General features: G+C 44.5%; 1 protein-coding gene across 3 annotated transcripts in view; it reads left to right on the top strand.

Annotated features, from left to right (window-relative positions):
- The window catches only part of FRYL (FRY like transcription coactivator), a 394573-nt gene that overhangs the window by 44765 nt on the left and 331649 nt on the right, over nt 1–18159 (top strand). The gene's annotated exons all lie outside the window — the stretch shown is intronic.

Raw genomic sequence — 18159 nt, forward strand, 5'->3', positions numbered from 1 at the left:
AAGGTCTGCCTACTGGAGATGCCAAAATGAGACGATACTCCTAATGCAATGTGCAGTTCTATAAAATGGGATTACAAGTGATCTGTTGTGCTCCTGAGGCTTTGCCCTTCGCAATGGGGTTCAGATAAACGCATAAGAATAGCTGGAATAAGGCATATATGCATAACAGGCATATGCCTGGGGCCCTATTTTCTTGTTATCTGAGATCAGAATCTTAAACTTTGTTTAACCCTCAAGTTTATGAAGAAAACCTGACGCAGTGATGTACAAATAGAAATCTACAGCCAATGTCTAGCACAAGGAAAATTATTAACTATTAGAGCCAAGGAAGAATCCTCCTAACCCCACACCCATCACCAGAGCAGATCATGCGCCTTCTGCTGTTGAGTGGAAAGGGTGGTCTAGTTGGAGAGTTGTGCTTGTGTTTCCCCACTGGATGTGTGGGACTGGCTCTCCATTGGTAGGACTCTTTCCCTCTGGCCTTTTGGCTCCATGGATCAGTTTTGCTGGGTGGAATTAAATGAGATACTTTTCCAGGTGTTGCCCACTCACAGCACTAAAATGAAATATCACTCATGGTAGATTGTACAAATAATTTATTATTTCATTTATTATGATTGTCCCTCTCCTTACATGCTTTTTTCAACAGCGAATTTGCTTCAATGTTGACATTTTAAATCATCCTGACTGGCTATCTAGGTTAATGCCATACTTCTCAAATATCCATCATTTCAAGGTATGTCACTCTGTCTGATTTAAATAACTTTAAACAATAAATATGAAGGAACAATATATTTGTGTTATAGCTGGGTAACTTCTGCGCTAAAATAAAGAACCATGAAACTAAGGTTGTAGAAAGTTTATTTAACTACAAAATGAATTCTGCATTCTTTTTGGTTCCCTTGTTTTGTCATTCACTTTGTCTTCTAACCCCTCATCTCCCACTAAAAAAGGTATTCTTAACTAAGGTTAAAATAGTAGTCGAGACACTCCTATCTTCCAGTTGTGTCCCTATTGTTGCTCCACTGTAGGTGTGTTTGCGTCCCTGCACTGCTGATCAGAGAACTTCGGTAGCAATGTCCACGAAGTCCAGACATGCTCCATCTCTCCTCATGCCCTGCCACACAGCTAATTAGTATGTGTGGGCTAACCCCCCTCAGTTCCTTCTCAACTTCCCCGGCTAGAGACAGAGCTATTAGCAGTCCATTATTAACTATTATCTCATCCTTTCTTTGTAGCCTAGAGCCTAGCTTTTAGTAGTAGTTACTCTAGTGTCTTTTATTTTTGTCCTAATATTCTAAAGTGTGTGTGTTCTCATTGAGGACCCTTTCCCACCCACTGAGGCTAGCCCCATCACAGACACAGACTCACAGTACATTTCTTGCCTTGGGCAAGGACATGTTCCTCAGAAGTGCGCTCTCTGCCAGCAGCTTAGACCTTGGTCTCTCAAGGACAGAGAGCTGAGGCAGAAGACTATATACATGGCGGCAGCTCTCAGACCTTCTCCAGACCTATGCCAAGAGTCTCCACGCAAACGTGAGTCTTTCCCACAGCCCTCAACATCCAAGGGCCATGGGTGAGGAAATCAGTTGCCGACCCCCCCTCACAAGTTGAAAAAGAGAGCAGGAAGTCCCTACAGTGAACCAGGAGCTAGCTGCAAACCATTTTGAGCATGCTCTGTATCCTCAGTACTGTCAGCACCGAGACAGGCCAAGCCCGCTACCCACAGCTCAAGGCAGCAGGTGCCACTGACACACCCACAGACCCAATGGACACAGGCACCAATTCAGCGACAACTATGGAGGACAGGAGCAAACACTCCAAGGCACCACTGGTATGCAATATCCTATCGGTACCAACGCCTCATCTGGTACCTGAATGGCTGGTGTGGATAAGATCTCTGCCTGCCCTCCCCCTCTCCAGTGGCACTGAGATGGTTGGCACTGCTGCAATTCCGGCTTTCGAGGAACTTCTATGTAACTCATGTACCAAAGTCTCCTCCTCGGCACCAGGATCTCACTGAGTCTCCACCCAGAACTGGATTTTCCCCGCTGCCTTGCCATGCTCTCTCACTCTCCAGTGTGGACTCAGATAGTGAACTGAAGGATGGGATATCTCAGTACTCCTCCCAAGCACCCTATGGTGCCTGATACCAGCAGGGCCCCGGGGCATATCCTCAGATGGCTCGACCTGAGTACAGCCATGGTCTTGGTACAGCCATCGATGAGCACCACCAATGGGCTCCATGTCACTGCCACCACAGTGGTGATACTGGGACCCCAGACTACATACTACCACCATGCCTGTGGAGTTTCTAGTCCCACCCATGAGTCCTTGAGACATGCTTCCTCAGCTATGGCATCCAGGGCTTCAGAGCCCCCAGACGGAATCTCTGAGGAGTGTGAGGGCAATGTCAAGGAGATGGTGACCCCAAAAACTATATCCTCTTCCCCATACAAGGCTGTCATCTCCCCCTTTCCTCCCCCCCGTTCCCGGTGGATGATTTTTGCCTGTTCCAGGACTTTGTGAAGAGAGAGGCTGACTATCTCCAGATACCTCTGGAGGAAGTCAAGGATACACACCACAAGCTCCTGGACATCCTTCATTCATTTTCCTCCTCAAAAGTGGCCCTCCCTATCAATGAAGCTCTTCTCAACCCCATGAGAATCATTTGGCAGACCCCAGCATTGCTCGAGCAGACGAAAAGTACTACATTCCTGTGAGAGAACAGAGTTCCTCTTTTCCCACCCCTCCACCCAACTCCATCCTGGTGGTCAATTCTCGTGGCCATCACCACCACGTGAGGACCACCCCCCACGATAGGGTCTGGAAGTGTCTGGACCTATTTGTTAGGTAGGTGCACTTGGCCACGCTTCAGTTTTGAATCGTCAACTTTCAAGCATTTATGGCGAAATACGATTATGTGAATTATTCGAAGCTGAACAGTTTTATTGAGCAGCTGCCTTGCCTGAGTTGCATCACGAACAATTTAAGGCCATCATCCAAGAAGAGCAGCTAGTAGCAAAGACAATACTAGAGTCTGTGTTTGACTTGGCCAATACTACAGCCAGAGCCATCTCCATGGCAGTGGTCATGTAATGTGCCTCTTGGCTCCACCTGTCAGATTTCCCAAAGGAGGTGCAGGTAACTATCCAAGATCTTCCCTTTGAGGGCACTAAGCTCTTTGCAGAGAAAACCAGTGCCTTTCTTTGCACTTTGAAGGATTTTTGGACCACCCTCAATTCATCAGGCATCTACATGCCAGAACAAAAGAGAAATTTTAGTCTACAGCCCCAGCATAAGCCACACACTTCCCAATACCCGTCTCAATGATACTACGAGCCACAGAGGAAGAAAACCAAATTCTCTAGATGTAAACCATCTGGCTAGCAATTCTCCTCATCTCAACCTTCCACATCTAAGCACCAGTTTTGATGTGTTGGTTGAGGTGCCGATAGACCACTCCCCACAACTGCTACAATTGACCATTGCTACCCACCCATTTGGCCACCATCTGGCAGTGTTCCAAAGGGACCTAAAGATTGTTCGCCATCGGTATTCTATCCACTTTGCCTCCTTGTCCCCTCCACAACACCATCCCTGTCCCTTCTTACGAGAGACTACCACAAGTAGTAGACCGTCTCCTCCAGTTAGGAGCCATAGAACCAGTACTGCAACATCTACAAGGCAAAGGGTTCTACTCTCGGTATTTCCTAATACCCAAGAGGAAGGGGGACTGAGTCAGTCAGTCACTTTAGCAACGATCATTCTAGTGTTGGAACAGGGAGACTGGTTCAACTTCCAGGATGCATATTTTCACATCTCAGTCTTGCTAACTCTCACATATTTTCTCAGATTTGCACTAGAACAAGATCACTACCAGTACAGGGTACTCCCCTTTGGGTTATCTTTGGCCCTGAGAGTATTTTCCAAGATTCTGTCAGTAGTGGCCGCCCACTTACACACCCAAGGGATCATCATTTACCCTTACCTGGATGGTTGCCTCCTCAGAGCCCAGTCTCTCCAAGAGGCTCACTGAGTCACCAAAGCTGCAATGAACTTGTTTAGAGGTTGGCCCTCAGATCAATACCCACAAATCAACCCTCATTCCAGTACAGTGCCTAGAGTTTATAGGTGCCGACCTCGACTGTCTGAGCATGGGCCCTCATGCCACAGCACAGATTTCTCTGTCTAGTCACATTCACAGACACCATCCAAAACAGGCCACACCTATCAGCCAGGCACTGCCTACAACTCTTAGGGCATTTTGCAGCGGGCACAGTGGAAATATCATATGCCAGATTCCACAGGTGGTGCCTTCAGATGTGGTTCAGCATGGTTTACAGACCAGACAGGGACAAACTAGACAGAGCCCTGTCACTGTCCACTAGGGGTAAAAACCTACCTAGATTGATGTAAAAACCCAGCCAACATTTGCAAAGGGATCCCATTCACGCAAAAAGTCCTCTTTCGTTGCTTCTCACCACCAACGCATCATTCATAGGGTGGGGCGCACATCAAAACGGCCGTATAACATGCTATTGCTCCAGAACAGGGATAGGACATCACTCTCTAGGCAATGCTCTCGTCCTCCCCTGAGACAGGGACTCTTTTACACCGTTCCTCCTTTTATCTTCAGTAGGACCTTCAATAGTAGGAGGAAAAAGAGATGGAGCACGCATCATTCTGATCACCTCAGTGTGGCCGAAACAGACCTGGTACCCTTACCTGTCACAACTCGCGACGTGCCCATCAATATCTCTCCTTGTCACTCTGCATCTCCTCTCAGAGAACAGAGGACATATATACCCTACATCCCAACTTTGGTGATTCTCTGTCTCAAGGCATGACTCCTTGGTTCCAACACCTAGAGAGCTCTTGTTCAATGGAGATGCAAGAGGTATTATTATACAGCAGAAAATCCTTGACACTATGTACTTACCTGCCAAAATTATCCAGACTTCAGATTTGGTGTACATTCCAACAAATCTCCCTGACATCCACCACTCTTCCAAACATATTAGACTATGCACTGGCATTAAAAGGATCGGGGCTGTCCATAAGCTCTCTTAGAGTCCACCTAGCGGCTATAACAGGGGTACTCAGTGCTGCCACACTGGACCACCAAAAGGTTCCCCAAGGGCATTATAAACCTCTGTCCACAACCTCGGCGTCCTATTCCCACATGGGATTTAAACCTGGTACTGAAGGGACTGACTAGGCCTCCCTTCGAACCCATTGCCACCTGTTCGCTCACTTACCTCTTGATGAAAACAACCTTTCTGACAGCAATTACTTCAGCCAGGATAATAGGGGAAATAGTGGCTCTGATAGCACATTTCCCCCATATGGTATTCTTTTGGGACTAGGTTAGACTCAGGCCACTTCCAAAATTTGTTCCCAAAGTAACCTCCCCATTTCACAAGAACCAGTTGATTCATCTTCCAACCTTCTATTGCAAGCCTCACTGAGACAACAGAGAGGCTATATTTCATACTCTAGGTGTCAGAAGAGCCATAGCTTTCTACCTAGACAGGACAAAGGCCTTCAGGAAGTCCCCCAGACTTCTCCTCTCAATTGCGGAAAGATTCAAGGGCTCGGCAATATCAGCCCAAAAACTTTCCAAGTGGATCTTGAACTGTATCAGACAATGTTATCAAATTCACAATATAACCCCTCCACATGCTGTTTGTACACATTCCACAAGGTTGATCTCCTCATCTGTTGCCTTCTTCAAGAATATCCCTATCTCAGAGATCTGTAGAGCAGCGACATGGGCATCAGTCCTCACCTTCGCAGAACATTATGCGATCACTGGGGACTCCACCTCCAATGCCATCTTCGGCTCCACAGGGCTGTCATCTGTAACTGACCTGACTCCGAAGTCCCAGCCCTCCAGAGGGGATACTGCTTGGGAGTCTCCTGTAGTGGAGCACTCTTAGGGACACTTAGGAAAAACTTTTTCACTAGGAGGGTGGTGAAGCACTGGAATGGGTTACCTAGGGAGGTGGTGGAATCTCCTTCCTTAGAGGTTTTTAAGGTCAGGCTTGAGAAAGCCCTGACTGGAATGATTTAGTTGGTGATTGGTCCTGCTTTGAGCAGGGGATTGCACTAGATGACCTCCTGAGGTTCCTTCCAACCCTGATATTCTATGGCACTACTAGAAGAAGTAGTTATCCACCTTGTGCAGTAATGATGGTTCTTCGAGATGTGTGTCCCTATGGGTGCTCCACAACCCACCTGCTTCCCCTCTACTTCGGCGTGCTTGTCAATGACTTTATGGTAGAGAAGAAGGTGAGCAGGGTTATCCTGTGCACCCGGACTATCCTTGTGACAGGACAGGATGAGAGACCGGGCATGTGCAAGCTTAACAGACACTGCTACTGAAGTTCTCCAATCAGCAGCAGAAGGGACGAAGCACATCTATAGTGGAGCACCCATAGGGGGACACATCTCGAAGAACCATCTTTACTGCAAGGTGAGTAACTTTTGCTGCTGCTTGTAACTCAGGATAGTAGCTTCATTTCAACCCCAGGTTCCTCTGTAGACTTTAACCAGAGCTGCTAATGTGAGTTTTTTAAAAGCCAATTTTTCAATGATATTTTAAGCTAGTTTAGCTGACTGAAGTTAAGAACACATCTCTTGGCAGTGCAGAGATACCTGCAGGTTGGAAGTTTTAACTATCCCTTTCATGGAGATGAATGGGGACTATTTATACCTCTCAGACTCTGCAGACTGAGGCAGGTGCAATTGTAGATTATAAATTTGTTTTACAGTCCCATCAAGTAGAGCAAGGGAGAGGCAAACTACAGGCCGCATTTGGCATGCCAGCTGTTTTAATCCGGCCCTCGAGCTCCCACTGTGGAGTGGGGTCTGGGGCTTGCCCCGCTGTGGAGCTCCAGCCAGGGAGCAGGGTCAGGGGCCGGTCCATGTGGTTCCTGGAAGCAGCGGCATAGTCCTCCTCCGGCTCCTATGTGTAGGGGCAGCCATGATGTGCTGCTTTGCATGCTGCTCGCACCTCAAGAGCTGCCCCTGCAGCTCCCATTGGTCAGAAACCACAGCCAATGGGAGCTGCAGAGGCGGTGGCTGCGGATGGGGCAGCATGCAGAGCTGCCTGGCCGCACCTCCGTATAGGAGCTGGAGAAGAGAAATGCCACTGTTTCCAGGAGCCGCTTGAGATAAGCGCTGCCCTGAGCCTCTCCCTGCGCCCCAACTCCCTGCCCTAGCTTAGATCCCCCCTCCTGTCCTCCAAAGTCCTCGATCCCAGCCCAGAGCACCCTCCTGCACACCAAGCCCCACAGCCCCACCCCAGAGCCTGCACCCCCAGCCAGAGCCTGTGCCCCAACCCCCTCCCTGAGTCCCCTCCCACCCTCCGAACCCCTTGGTCCCAGCCCAGAGCAACCTCCCAAATCCCAAACTCCTCATCCACAGCCCTACCCCAGAGCCTGCACTCCCAGCTGGAGCCCCCCCCCACACACACACCCAGAGCCCCCTCCTGCTCCCTGAACTCATGTCTGTCCCCACCCTGGAGCCCACACCGCCAACCCCAATTTTGTGAGCATTACATACAACTTCTATTCCCAGATGTGGCCCTCGGACTAAAAAGTTTGCCCACCCCTGAACTAGAGGCTTTTTTTAAAAAAAATGTTTAATTAGGATTTTTCTTCACAAGGAGACCCACAGATGTCTCATTTGGGCAGCCAATCCTTTCATAACTTAGAAGGCAGGGCCAGACCATTATTAATAAAGATTAAGAGATTGAGCTAGTGGAGTGGGGTTTTGGTTTTGTCTCTCTCTCTTCCCCCTTCCACTTCCTCAGCTGCAGGCAGAGTTTCCTGACTGCATAGGGGTAACTGGCAACAGTTATCTCAAACTGGCTGGGTCTTTAGGGTCTGGGCCATTCCCTCCCTGTCAGTGACTGACAGCTCTGATTTTTACCCCCTAAACTGCAAAGGGGCTAAAGATCCAAAAGAGGGTCATTAGACTTTTGTACTAGAATAAAGGGAACTTTCAGGTAGTCAAGTATAAATTTTCCTGGTCTGGAGCACAAGATGGCAGCCTGGGTACTAGGTTGCTGACATGGTGTGATTTGTAATCTAGTTTAATTTGAGCCCTGATGACTTCCCCTCCAAATTTAATCTCTTATTCTCTAAATATAATGTTCCCCTGAGCATCCATAAACACACACACACACACACACACACACACACGGTTCCTCCCAGGCTTGCTTCTGCCCCAGTCCCCCCAATCTTCAACACTTATTTGGTGTAATAACGGGTCTATTTTTAGGTAGGAATGATGTACAGCAATTGAGCAGCAGCTCTCTATGATATATTATCCTGCTCTGCAACTAAATTTCTTGCCTGCCTCTTCTGACCTCACCATAGCTGTCCCCAGCTGACTGTGCAATAACCCTACCCAGTCCCAAGAGCCAGAAGTCTTAAGAACAAACCATCTGGTAGAAAACCAGAGGAATGCTGGAGAAATGAAGGGAAAGCTTCAGAGGGCTGGAGAACAGGGAAGTGTACTGCCCTGTCTGGATTTACACACCTAGTGGTGGGAGGCCACCAATGCAGCAGAAATTGCACAATACCTAGGACAGTAGTTAGGACTGAAATCACATAGAATTAGTTTGCCAAACCTGGGTGGGACAGTGTCAGGCAGAGAGGTTATGTTGGCAGCCATGATACAAACTAAAGATTTCTTTATAATGCATAGTTGATAGGAACTTTGTGGGCACAACACATGAAATGATTACTTGGAATGTTTTATTCACTGTTTTCTTGTGCCCATGGCATGTTTAATATATTCAGACTTGCGTTTTAAAATTTTGTTTCCTGTCAGTATTTTCGTAAAGACACTTTCAAGTTTTCTCTCTAATTTCTCTAGAGTATTTCAAATTAAAATACGAAAGAAAAGGAGAAAGTATACATTTTCCCATTTTGTAACCAGATGGGTAGAGAATTATAGAAGACACAACTGTTGCTTTTTTTTCAGTGCTGTGTGCAAACCAATTTCACACTTCTGTCTTAAAACAACTTATATTATTTCTAATTAACTACAGATGTTGCCAATTGCACAAACCAAAACACAAGCAAAATCAAGATGTTTATATACAAGAAGATTACTTACATTGTAATTGTTTTTTATTATGGTTGTGTTTTATGTATATATTTGTAATATACCTGTTTCAGTGCTTAAGGCAAATAAGTTGAAATTTGAAGCCAACAATTAAAACTCATCGCAGGAAATAATTACTATGGGAGGCTGTAAAGTACATCAATTCCTTTTGTGATCTTAAATCTGTGTTTAAAATTGTGTCTGTGACTAATAACTTATGAAGCTCTTCTCCTTAATTGGTGCCATATTCTTCCTTTATATAGTGTTTTCCTATGTAGTTGTTTGGAAACCCAACAGTTCAAACTTGTGTGACATTTCTTGATTCCCTTCAGCTGCTTAAAGTGCCTGAGTGAGGGTCATGTTAGGTATAAATACCTCATCTGTAAGGGATTCAAACCCTGAACCAAAAGAGACAGCGGTTTGTTTCAGGGACATTCTGATGGTGGTGGTTTTGTGCCTCCATTTTGTACCAAGCCTCTCTCTGCACGAGAACTCAGACTCCACATCCTTCTGCAGTGCACTGCCAGACATGGCAGAGTCCCACACAGAAATGAGCTGGATAGAATAAATCACTCTACCTGTCTGGTGCCCCACAAGCATCAGAAGAAATCTGGTACCCCTGTTTTCAAGAAGTCATCTTCTTCAGGGGTTATGAGATTCCCATAAGAAGAGGACAAATATGGAGCTTAGGGCATCTTTAGCAAGATGGTCACCAGTACCACACTCTGGTAGTATTGAGTTGTCGACTCTGGCACCTCAAGAGGTGCTGTTGAGACCAACTCCATTGCTGACTTTGTCTGCAGAACCATCTTAGTCCGCAGCACCGACTTCGCAAAGAACTTTGGTAGCACCAAAAATACCTCAGGCATATGCAGCAGCAAGGGACCTCTTATACTTGATGGTACGAGATTCACTACTCAGGCAGGATTACTCGTTTCCTGCTTCTCTCTCAATTACATGGGTACCAGCTCTAATAACAGCCTCCGTACTTTCTAGAGAGGTGCTGTCAGTGGTGGATCCTGTGTTGGTGCCATCTGCTTCTGGTGTTTGTCCATCATGGTAGGCGCTCAGTACTGCTGATCGGGAATCCTCAAATCTTTTGAGTGCTGCCCTTATTTTGCCAGCAATGGTCCTGTTCACATGTTTCTCCACTGGGTACTGCCCCACCCTGGCATTCTAACATGGATTTGTCTTCTGATTAGGAGGAGAGTTCCTACAGATCAGAATCCTTCTGTACAAGGGCTCAACTATCCTCTTGATCCTTGATGCACAGATCGAGCTCTCAGGACCTACACATACAGATCCGTGGGAACACTGCCATGGAATAGGTCCCCAATCCCTTACCAGATGCTTCATTTACCCTTCTGGTACCCTAGGGCAGTTTGCCTAGATTCAAGGCCAACTTCAAAGCACCAGATTTCAAGATCATCATCTTGGTGCCTTTTTCCATCTGATACCATGTTCAGTACTGATGTTATCACAAGATTGCCATCCAGGCATTGTTCCACAACCAGTATTGTCCTCAGTACTGACGTCCATGCATGATCACCATCCAAATGCCAGCCTCTGGCTGGTAACATCCTCGGTACTAATATTGGTACTCAGTCAAAGGAAGATTTACCTCCAATTCCGGCACCTCCTCCTTTGTTGCAGATTATCCACCAGCTCAGACATTTTAATGCCTTCTCTGAACACCACCTCATTGTCTAGATGAGGCTACTAAATCTGAGTTGTCTTCTCTGGTCACTGATCACTATAAGATATACTAGGAGCTTATGAAGAGGGTTGCTATCTCTCTAGGGATCCACATTGATGGGTATCTTGGACTAACTCATAAGCTTATTGACATTTTACATTCATCAGGTCCAGGTAATGGTGGCTCTGCCTATTAATGAGACTATTTTTGTAGCCTACCAAAGTCCTTTGGTAGACTCCCACATCTAGGTGTACCAAAAAGAGAGATCTAATAGGACATGAATATTTGCATTCACATCCCACCCAGATCCATGACGGTGGCAGGTACTGTTATGGGAAAAAGTTCTCCAGCTCCAGTGCACTGGTGCGCAGACATCTAAGTGGAGTGGGCATAATGCAACACATCTCGAAGAACAGCAGTTATTGAACAGGTATGTAACTGTTTCCCAGCTAACCCTACTTGGAAGGAGCAGAGCTTCAGACCTAAACTAGTGCATCTCCTGAGATCTGTAAACAGTCTTTGTTTCTGTCTCTGTACAACAGCTACCCTTTGCAGCATGTTCTTTTTGGGATACATGGTGATTGTGGTTGTTTCCTTCTGTGGCTGTACAATGGCAGCCTAGAAGAAACAAAGAATCAGTGCATGTTTGAAGAAACATTAATATCCAACTAGATTGTTTTGGGCTCAGTATTCTGCAGGAGTATAGTACAAAGTAACTGCTCCCAGGTTCCATTGCTATGCAACTCCCCAAACCTGCAGATGCTCACCATGGCTCTTCAGTGGAGGAGCTTTTGCAGGGTCCTAGAGGATGGCATGAAGTTGGTGCTCTCTTAGCTTTTGGCTCTCTTATACTTTGCAGAAGGAATGGGGAAAATATTACTGTTTTGTGTAAAAGTGACCTGCTAATGCGCATGTTTTAATCAATGTATGATTCTTTACTGAATGCCCTAAACAGCATCAGTGTGCCCCGCCCCCCAAAAAAAAGAGAGAGAAAAAGAGCATCCAGTGTGCAACTGACCTTAATTTATTTGAAGCAAAACTATCTCACATAGCTTTTAAAAATGCCACTTACTTGATTTCCTTCCCCCTGCATCCCTCTTGCCACCTGGCTCCATGCTGTAAAAGGGTTCTTTGGTAGCTATGTCATCACTGAATGGTGCATATTAGGATCACAGTGAAGCAGGAGCTAGTCAGCTATAATTCTGGGATGTATAACAAAAGATAACTTTAAAAAATTGTGCTGAATGTTCTCCTTACCTTTCTCTCTGCAGTTAGTTAATTTACAAAGAAAACTTTTCAGGGTCACCTTTTTAAAACAATAGTAGACTGACTATTCGATATTCACATTTGTTAGGCTTCTAATATACTTATTGGACTAGATTATTGAAACAACAAGAGGCATTTTGCCAGCCTAGTACATTTCATGGATGTTCAGCTGCACAAGGAAAAATCTGCTGTATCTCATGTGAAGCAAGTAGAAAATCTCCTTGAACAAGTTTGAGCAACCAGTTACATTATGTACCAGGCATTTCCTTTTTGCCTAGGTTTCTTTTTATAAAAATCTTCAAAGATTTCTGGCAGGCAGTTTTCATTGTACTTCCTCTTAGCTTATTTGTGCCCTTCACTTAGGGAGATCATTATTATGTCTTAAGAAATGCTTTTTGATTGCATGTTTTAAGTGTGTGCCTCATATGGTTATTTGCTTTACAAAATAACTCAAAATATGAAACTGCATTCAATGTGTGATTGAGCTCATTAGAAAAATATGTAGCAGAAATCCTATATCTCTTTGTCATCTTTCAAAAATGAATTTGACAGATAAATAATGCATATATGTTATATAGTATAGAATAAAACAGTTGCAGTTTATTGTGGATGATGATTGGATTACTATTCATGTACTTCACTTGTGACTTTCTGGACTCTCATTTAAGGGTGAAAACCTGTACAGGGTTGGGAGAGCATAGTGCTCTAGCTGATGATTTAGTATATGTATACCAGAGGTCTGAATTTAGTTCTAATTCTGGAAAAAAGAAATAAACAAGTCAGGACAGGATTATTATTGTGAAGTGAAGTGATTTATTTGGACAGGTTCATGTTGCATTCAGTAAGCCTCTTGATTGAAGGGTGCATGTTATAATTTTAACTAAATGTACATTTGACTTCCTTAACTTCTCATTAAGATCCCAAATGGTTCTTTGTGTTGTACAGGTTACATACACTTAATAAGTAGACTAAATCACTAAAGAGTTTTTAATAAATAAGTTATTACGGGAGGCCCATTCACAAGATTCAGGGTGAAAACCTAGTGAGAAACCTTCCTCCCACTGTCTGTCTTCCTCCTCCCCTGGTATCAGCTTCTGAGAAAGGTATAGACTATCTTTCATATTTGCCTCTGGCTAATAAGTAATTTTAAATTTTTGCCCCCCCCTCCCCTGTCCTTTCCCAGCTCCCTCTAGGTGTGGGAAGCCCACAAGCTCCCTATTATTGCCAGAACTGGTCTTTGAGGCTCACCCCAAATTTGGGCTCTAGAAATTTAAAAGAGAACCTCAACATTTTTTTTTAAGTAAGTTTATAATGTGCTTCATTGCGAAGGTGAGAGAGCCTTAATAATAAATGTATTAACCAATCACTAGACTTAAAATGTTCATAGGGCAGGGGTAAAACCCCTTTAAAGCCCTGCCAAAATGCTGGCTACAGCCTGCTCTCTGGCCAGTAGGCCAGGTGTAGAGATGCAGGTACTCAGCAGGGAGCCCAGCTGCAAGCCCTAATGAGGGCTGGCTCAGATGAACATGCTGGGCTAAGTAGTGACAGCTGGGCTATAAAAGCACTGGGCAAACCTCAGTGGGGAGGCTAGCCTGGGAGGAGACAGGAGGGCAGTATCTCTATCTCGTTGCTAATAAGGAAGCCTCAAGGGCCAGGAGACCCTGGGGAGGGTCTGTGGGGCACTAACTGCTGGGGGATCTGCACAAGCACTATAAATAAAGACACTGGGGTGATTCAACAAAAGAGGGAGTGAACACTCTTTATTAAACCAGCCTAAACACAGAGTGCAGGCACAATTGTGGGAGAGCCTGTGTGGACCCTGTGACAGTCCACTAGACAATGGACATATTTAGGACCCACTTTAAGGGGGTTTTTGCAGAAAACTATGGGAACATGTCCCCCTGGTTTGAGAAGAAAACAAGATCAGTTTGTGGTGTGGGGGATGTTGGTGGCACTCATTGTACCATAAACTGCCCCCAAGCTAACTGCATTTGAGCTGGCTCCTCTGTTAAGCAGTCAGTCTGACCTCTGGCTGAAAGGAGGGACAGTTCAGTGATATGTCACGTTACAAATCCTTGCACTCAGTCCTGTGTTTTGTTCAGCAGTCCGTAGAACGTGTCATGCCTCTAGCTATGGTCAGATAAGTTCCCCCACCCCCGTGTTAATTCTATCATCTGTAAAATGTAGATAATACTACTTGCCTACCCTCATAGAGAAGCTGTGACTATTAAATATAAATGCTTTGTAAATCCTAACATTTACTGGAATGCATATTCAGCCAAGTGGCTGGGGCAGTAGGAGCCCCTAGGCCCCCTCTTATTTAGACAATTGTCCCTTGCATGACTCTTCAAATGTTAGTAACTGTACACATAGCCCAGGACAAACAGCTGGGTTCTACTTTTGTCCCAGGAAGCTGGAACATGAAACTTACATTCTGTAGAAAATAAGGTTATGGGCTCCTCGTTTTACCCAAGAAAACTTACCTCTTTTGAATAGATGATATCAATGGATAAATTTAGTCCCAGAAGAATCATGACTCTTGATCCTTAAATGCTCTTGCTAATGTGTCGTTCCCTCCCCCCCCCCGAAGAGAGAATTTCAGCTATATTGATGGTCAATATATTTTAGTATTTTTGAAGACAATCTAACTTTAGTTGTGGATTTCAGTCATGTAGAATTACCTGCACTCATTTTACTTGAAGATCTAATTTTTGCTCAACCCATAGCACTGCATGATCTTCATGTGTGTTTGCGAGGTGCTGGTCTGATTGCAGGAGGCTACGTACATTGATAGATTCTTTCTGAAAGTTCCTTATGTTTAAATCTTTGTTTGGGTGCTGGAATATAGACTTGCAAATCTAGACGCCAGATTTTAACCATGCAATGTGTATGCAAAAATGGGAATGTCTAGCTTTATGTCTGTGACTAGTCAGTGTAACTATTTAACTATAGAAGCTCGTGTGCGCTTTCACTCTGTGTTCTCAGCTGAAGTAGTTCATTTGACTCTGTGATGGTTAGAAAGCCCAGGATTCACAAAATCAAGATAGATGCATTGACTTTGAAGGTGTGGTAAATTCTAACGGATATTTATGCCTTGTGTGTGTATTAAATGGGTCTATAAAAAAGTGCACATTTTAATAGTATAGTAGTCATGTCATTACCCAAACTTTAGAAAGAAATGTAATTCCTTATCAATTATTGTTTATGTAGTAATTCGTGGCCATGTATCATCTGAAGAAGGAAAGGCAGCTAGACTCACAAATGCATTCAGACATATTCTACACTAGTTTACAGTATATCTGGGACTTTATGAAACATTCTATGTATCTATAAGTGGAGGACATAAAGGTTTCCTCCTCCTTGCCAAACATGCCTAAGAGTAACAAATACAATGAGATGTGAGGTAGTAACTTCATGTAGTACCCAAGGGCTGCTTACATCCAACAACTTGTAGAGGGCCATACTTCCATTAGTCATCAGGGAAAAATGGTCAGTATTAATAAACTAAACGCATGTAAATGTAGGTAATCACAGTTAACTATGTTTTAAGAAACCCTGGGTAGAATTGTAGGTCTATAGTTAATGCATCAAACAAATAGTAATTAATCTATTTAATTCTACATACCTATGGTGGAAACATCTGAAAACTCTATTGTTTTTCTGTGTGGATTTGTGTTCTATGCAATTTTTTCTAGGCAGGAACCCGCTGACCACCGTATATTGTAAAGACAACTTTTGATTTCCTGCAGAATTTCACAAATCCTTCCCTTCAGGGAATTCACTTTACCAGCCTTTGTCTATATTTCTTGGTAAATGTGATAAACTTCACTTTAACAATTCAAGTTAGCATAAACCTAGGCTGTTTTTTCTACATATATGAAATATAACTTTTGATAATTTAGTAAAATTTGGTCCTAAAGGTTTCATACACTTTAATCTATTCATCTATTGGAGGTAGAAAAAATGTCTTCAGTGTTACATAGTAATGTTAATAAATTAATGTACTCTCTTTCAGAGCTGGACTTGTTAATTAGATTAATACTTATGAAGTGTGAAATACATGATGGTATTTACCTTAGGGCATGTGTACACTTGAAACTTGCTGTGGGTTTTGTGTACCTGTGTTAAGTGATCTGCAGCAAGTGTTGCTTGAGGAGCACATACCTTAATTGTGTGATAATGTGGTGTGTATTTTTGCCTTATATCATTGCAGTCACACAGCACTGTATTGTTTTCAGAATCAGTGCTAAGCATTCTGGACAGACATTCCATGGTCCATTACTATGTCGCTGTGCTGTATGCATGCTGGGATTTTTTTTTTACTGTACTTTGTGGAATACCTACTGAAAGGCAATGGAATTCTAGGGCATGGGGTCAAATTAAGTAATTCATAGAATCATAGAATATCAGGGTTGGAAGGGATCTCAGGAGGTCATCTAGTCCAACCCCCTGCTCAAAGCAGGACCAATCCCCAACTAAATCATCCCAGCCAGGGCTTTCTCAGGCCTGACCTTAAAAACCTCTAAGGAAGGAGATTCCACCACCTCCCTAGGTAACCCATTCCATTGCTTCACCACCTTCCTAGTGAGAAAGTTTTTCCTAATATGCAACCTAAACCTCCCCCGCTGCAACTTGAGACCATTACTCCTTGTTCTATCATTTAGTACCACTGACAACAGTCTAGATCCATCCTCCTAGATCCATCCTCTTTGGAACTCCCTTTAAGGTAGTTGAAAGCAGCTATCAAATCCCCCCTCATTCTTCTCTTCTGCAGACTAAATAATCCCAGTTCCCTCAGCCTCTCCTCATAAATCATGTGCTCCAGCCCCCTAATAATTTTTGTTGCGCTCCGCTGGATTCTTTCGAATTTTTCCACATCCTTCTTGTAGTGTGGGGCCCAAAACTGGACACAGTACTCCAGATGAGGCCTCACCAATGTCGAATAAAGGGGAATGATCACGTCCCTCGATCTGCTGGCAATGCTCCTACTTATACAGCCCAAAATGCTGTTAACCGTCTTGGCAACAAGGGCACACTATTGACTCATATCCAGCTTCTCATCCACTGTAACTCCTAGGTCTTTTTCTGCAGAACTGCTCTCTAGCCATTCGGTCCCTAGTCTGTAGCAGTGCATGGGATTCTTTTGTCCTAAGTGCAGGACTTTGCACTTGTCCTTGCTGAACCTCATCAGATTTCTTTTGGCCCATTCCTCTAATTTGTGTAGGTCCCTCTGTATCTTATCCTTACCCTCCAATGTATCTACCACTCCTCCCAGTTTAGTGTAATACTTCCTGAGGGTGCAGTCCATGCTATCCTCCAGATCATTAATGAAGATATTGAACAAACCCGGCCCCAGGACTGACCCTTGGGGCACTCCGCTTGATACCGGCTGCCAACTAGACATTGAGCCCGACAATCTAGCCAGCTTTCTATACACCTTTATAGTCCATTCATCGAGCCCATACTTCTTTAACTTGCCGGCAAGAATACTGTGGGAGACCATATCAAAAGGTTTGCTAAAGTCAAGGAATAATATGTCCACTGCTTTCCCCTCATCCATAGTCAGTTATCTCGTCATAGAAGGCAATTAGGTTAGTCAGGCATGACTTGCCCTTGGTGAATCCATGCTGACTGTTCCTAATCACTTTTCTCTCCTCAAAGTGCTTCAGAATTGATTCCTTGAGGATCTGCTCCATGATTTTTCCAGGAATTGAGGTGAAGCTGACTGGCCTGTAGTTCCCCGGATCCTCCTTCTTCCCTTTTTTAAAAAGATGGGCATTACATTAGCCTTTTCCCAGTCATCGGGGACCTCCCCTGATCGCCATGAGTTTTCAAAGATAATGGCCAATGGCTCTGCAATCACATCCGCCAACTCCTTTAGCACCCTCCGATGCAGCACATCCGGCCCCATGGACTTGTGCTCATCCAGTTTTTCTAAATAGTCCTGAACCACTTCTTTCTCCACAGAGGGCTGGTCACCTCCTCCCCATGCTGTGCTGCCCAGTGCGGTAGTCTGGGAGCTGACCGTGTTTGTGAAGACAGAGGCAAAAAAAGCATTGAGTACATTAGCTTTTTCC

This window comes from Trachemys scripta, chromosome 5, assembly GCF_013100865.1.
Source record: "Trachemys scripta elegans isolate TJP31775 chromosome 5, CAS_Tse_1.0, whole genome shotgun sequence".
NCBI lineage: Eukaryota > Metazoa > Chordata > Testudines > Emydidae > Trachemys > Trachemys scripta.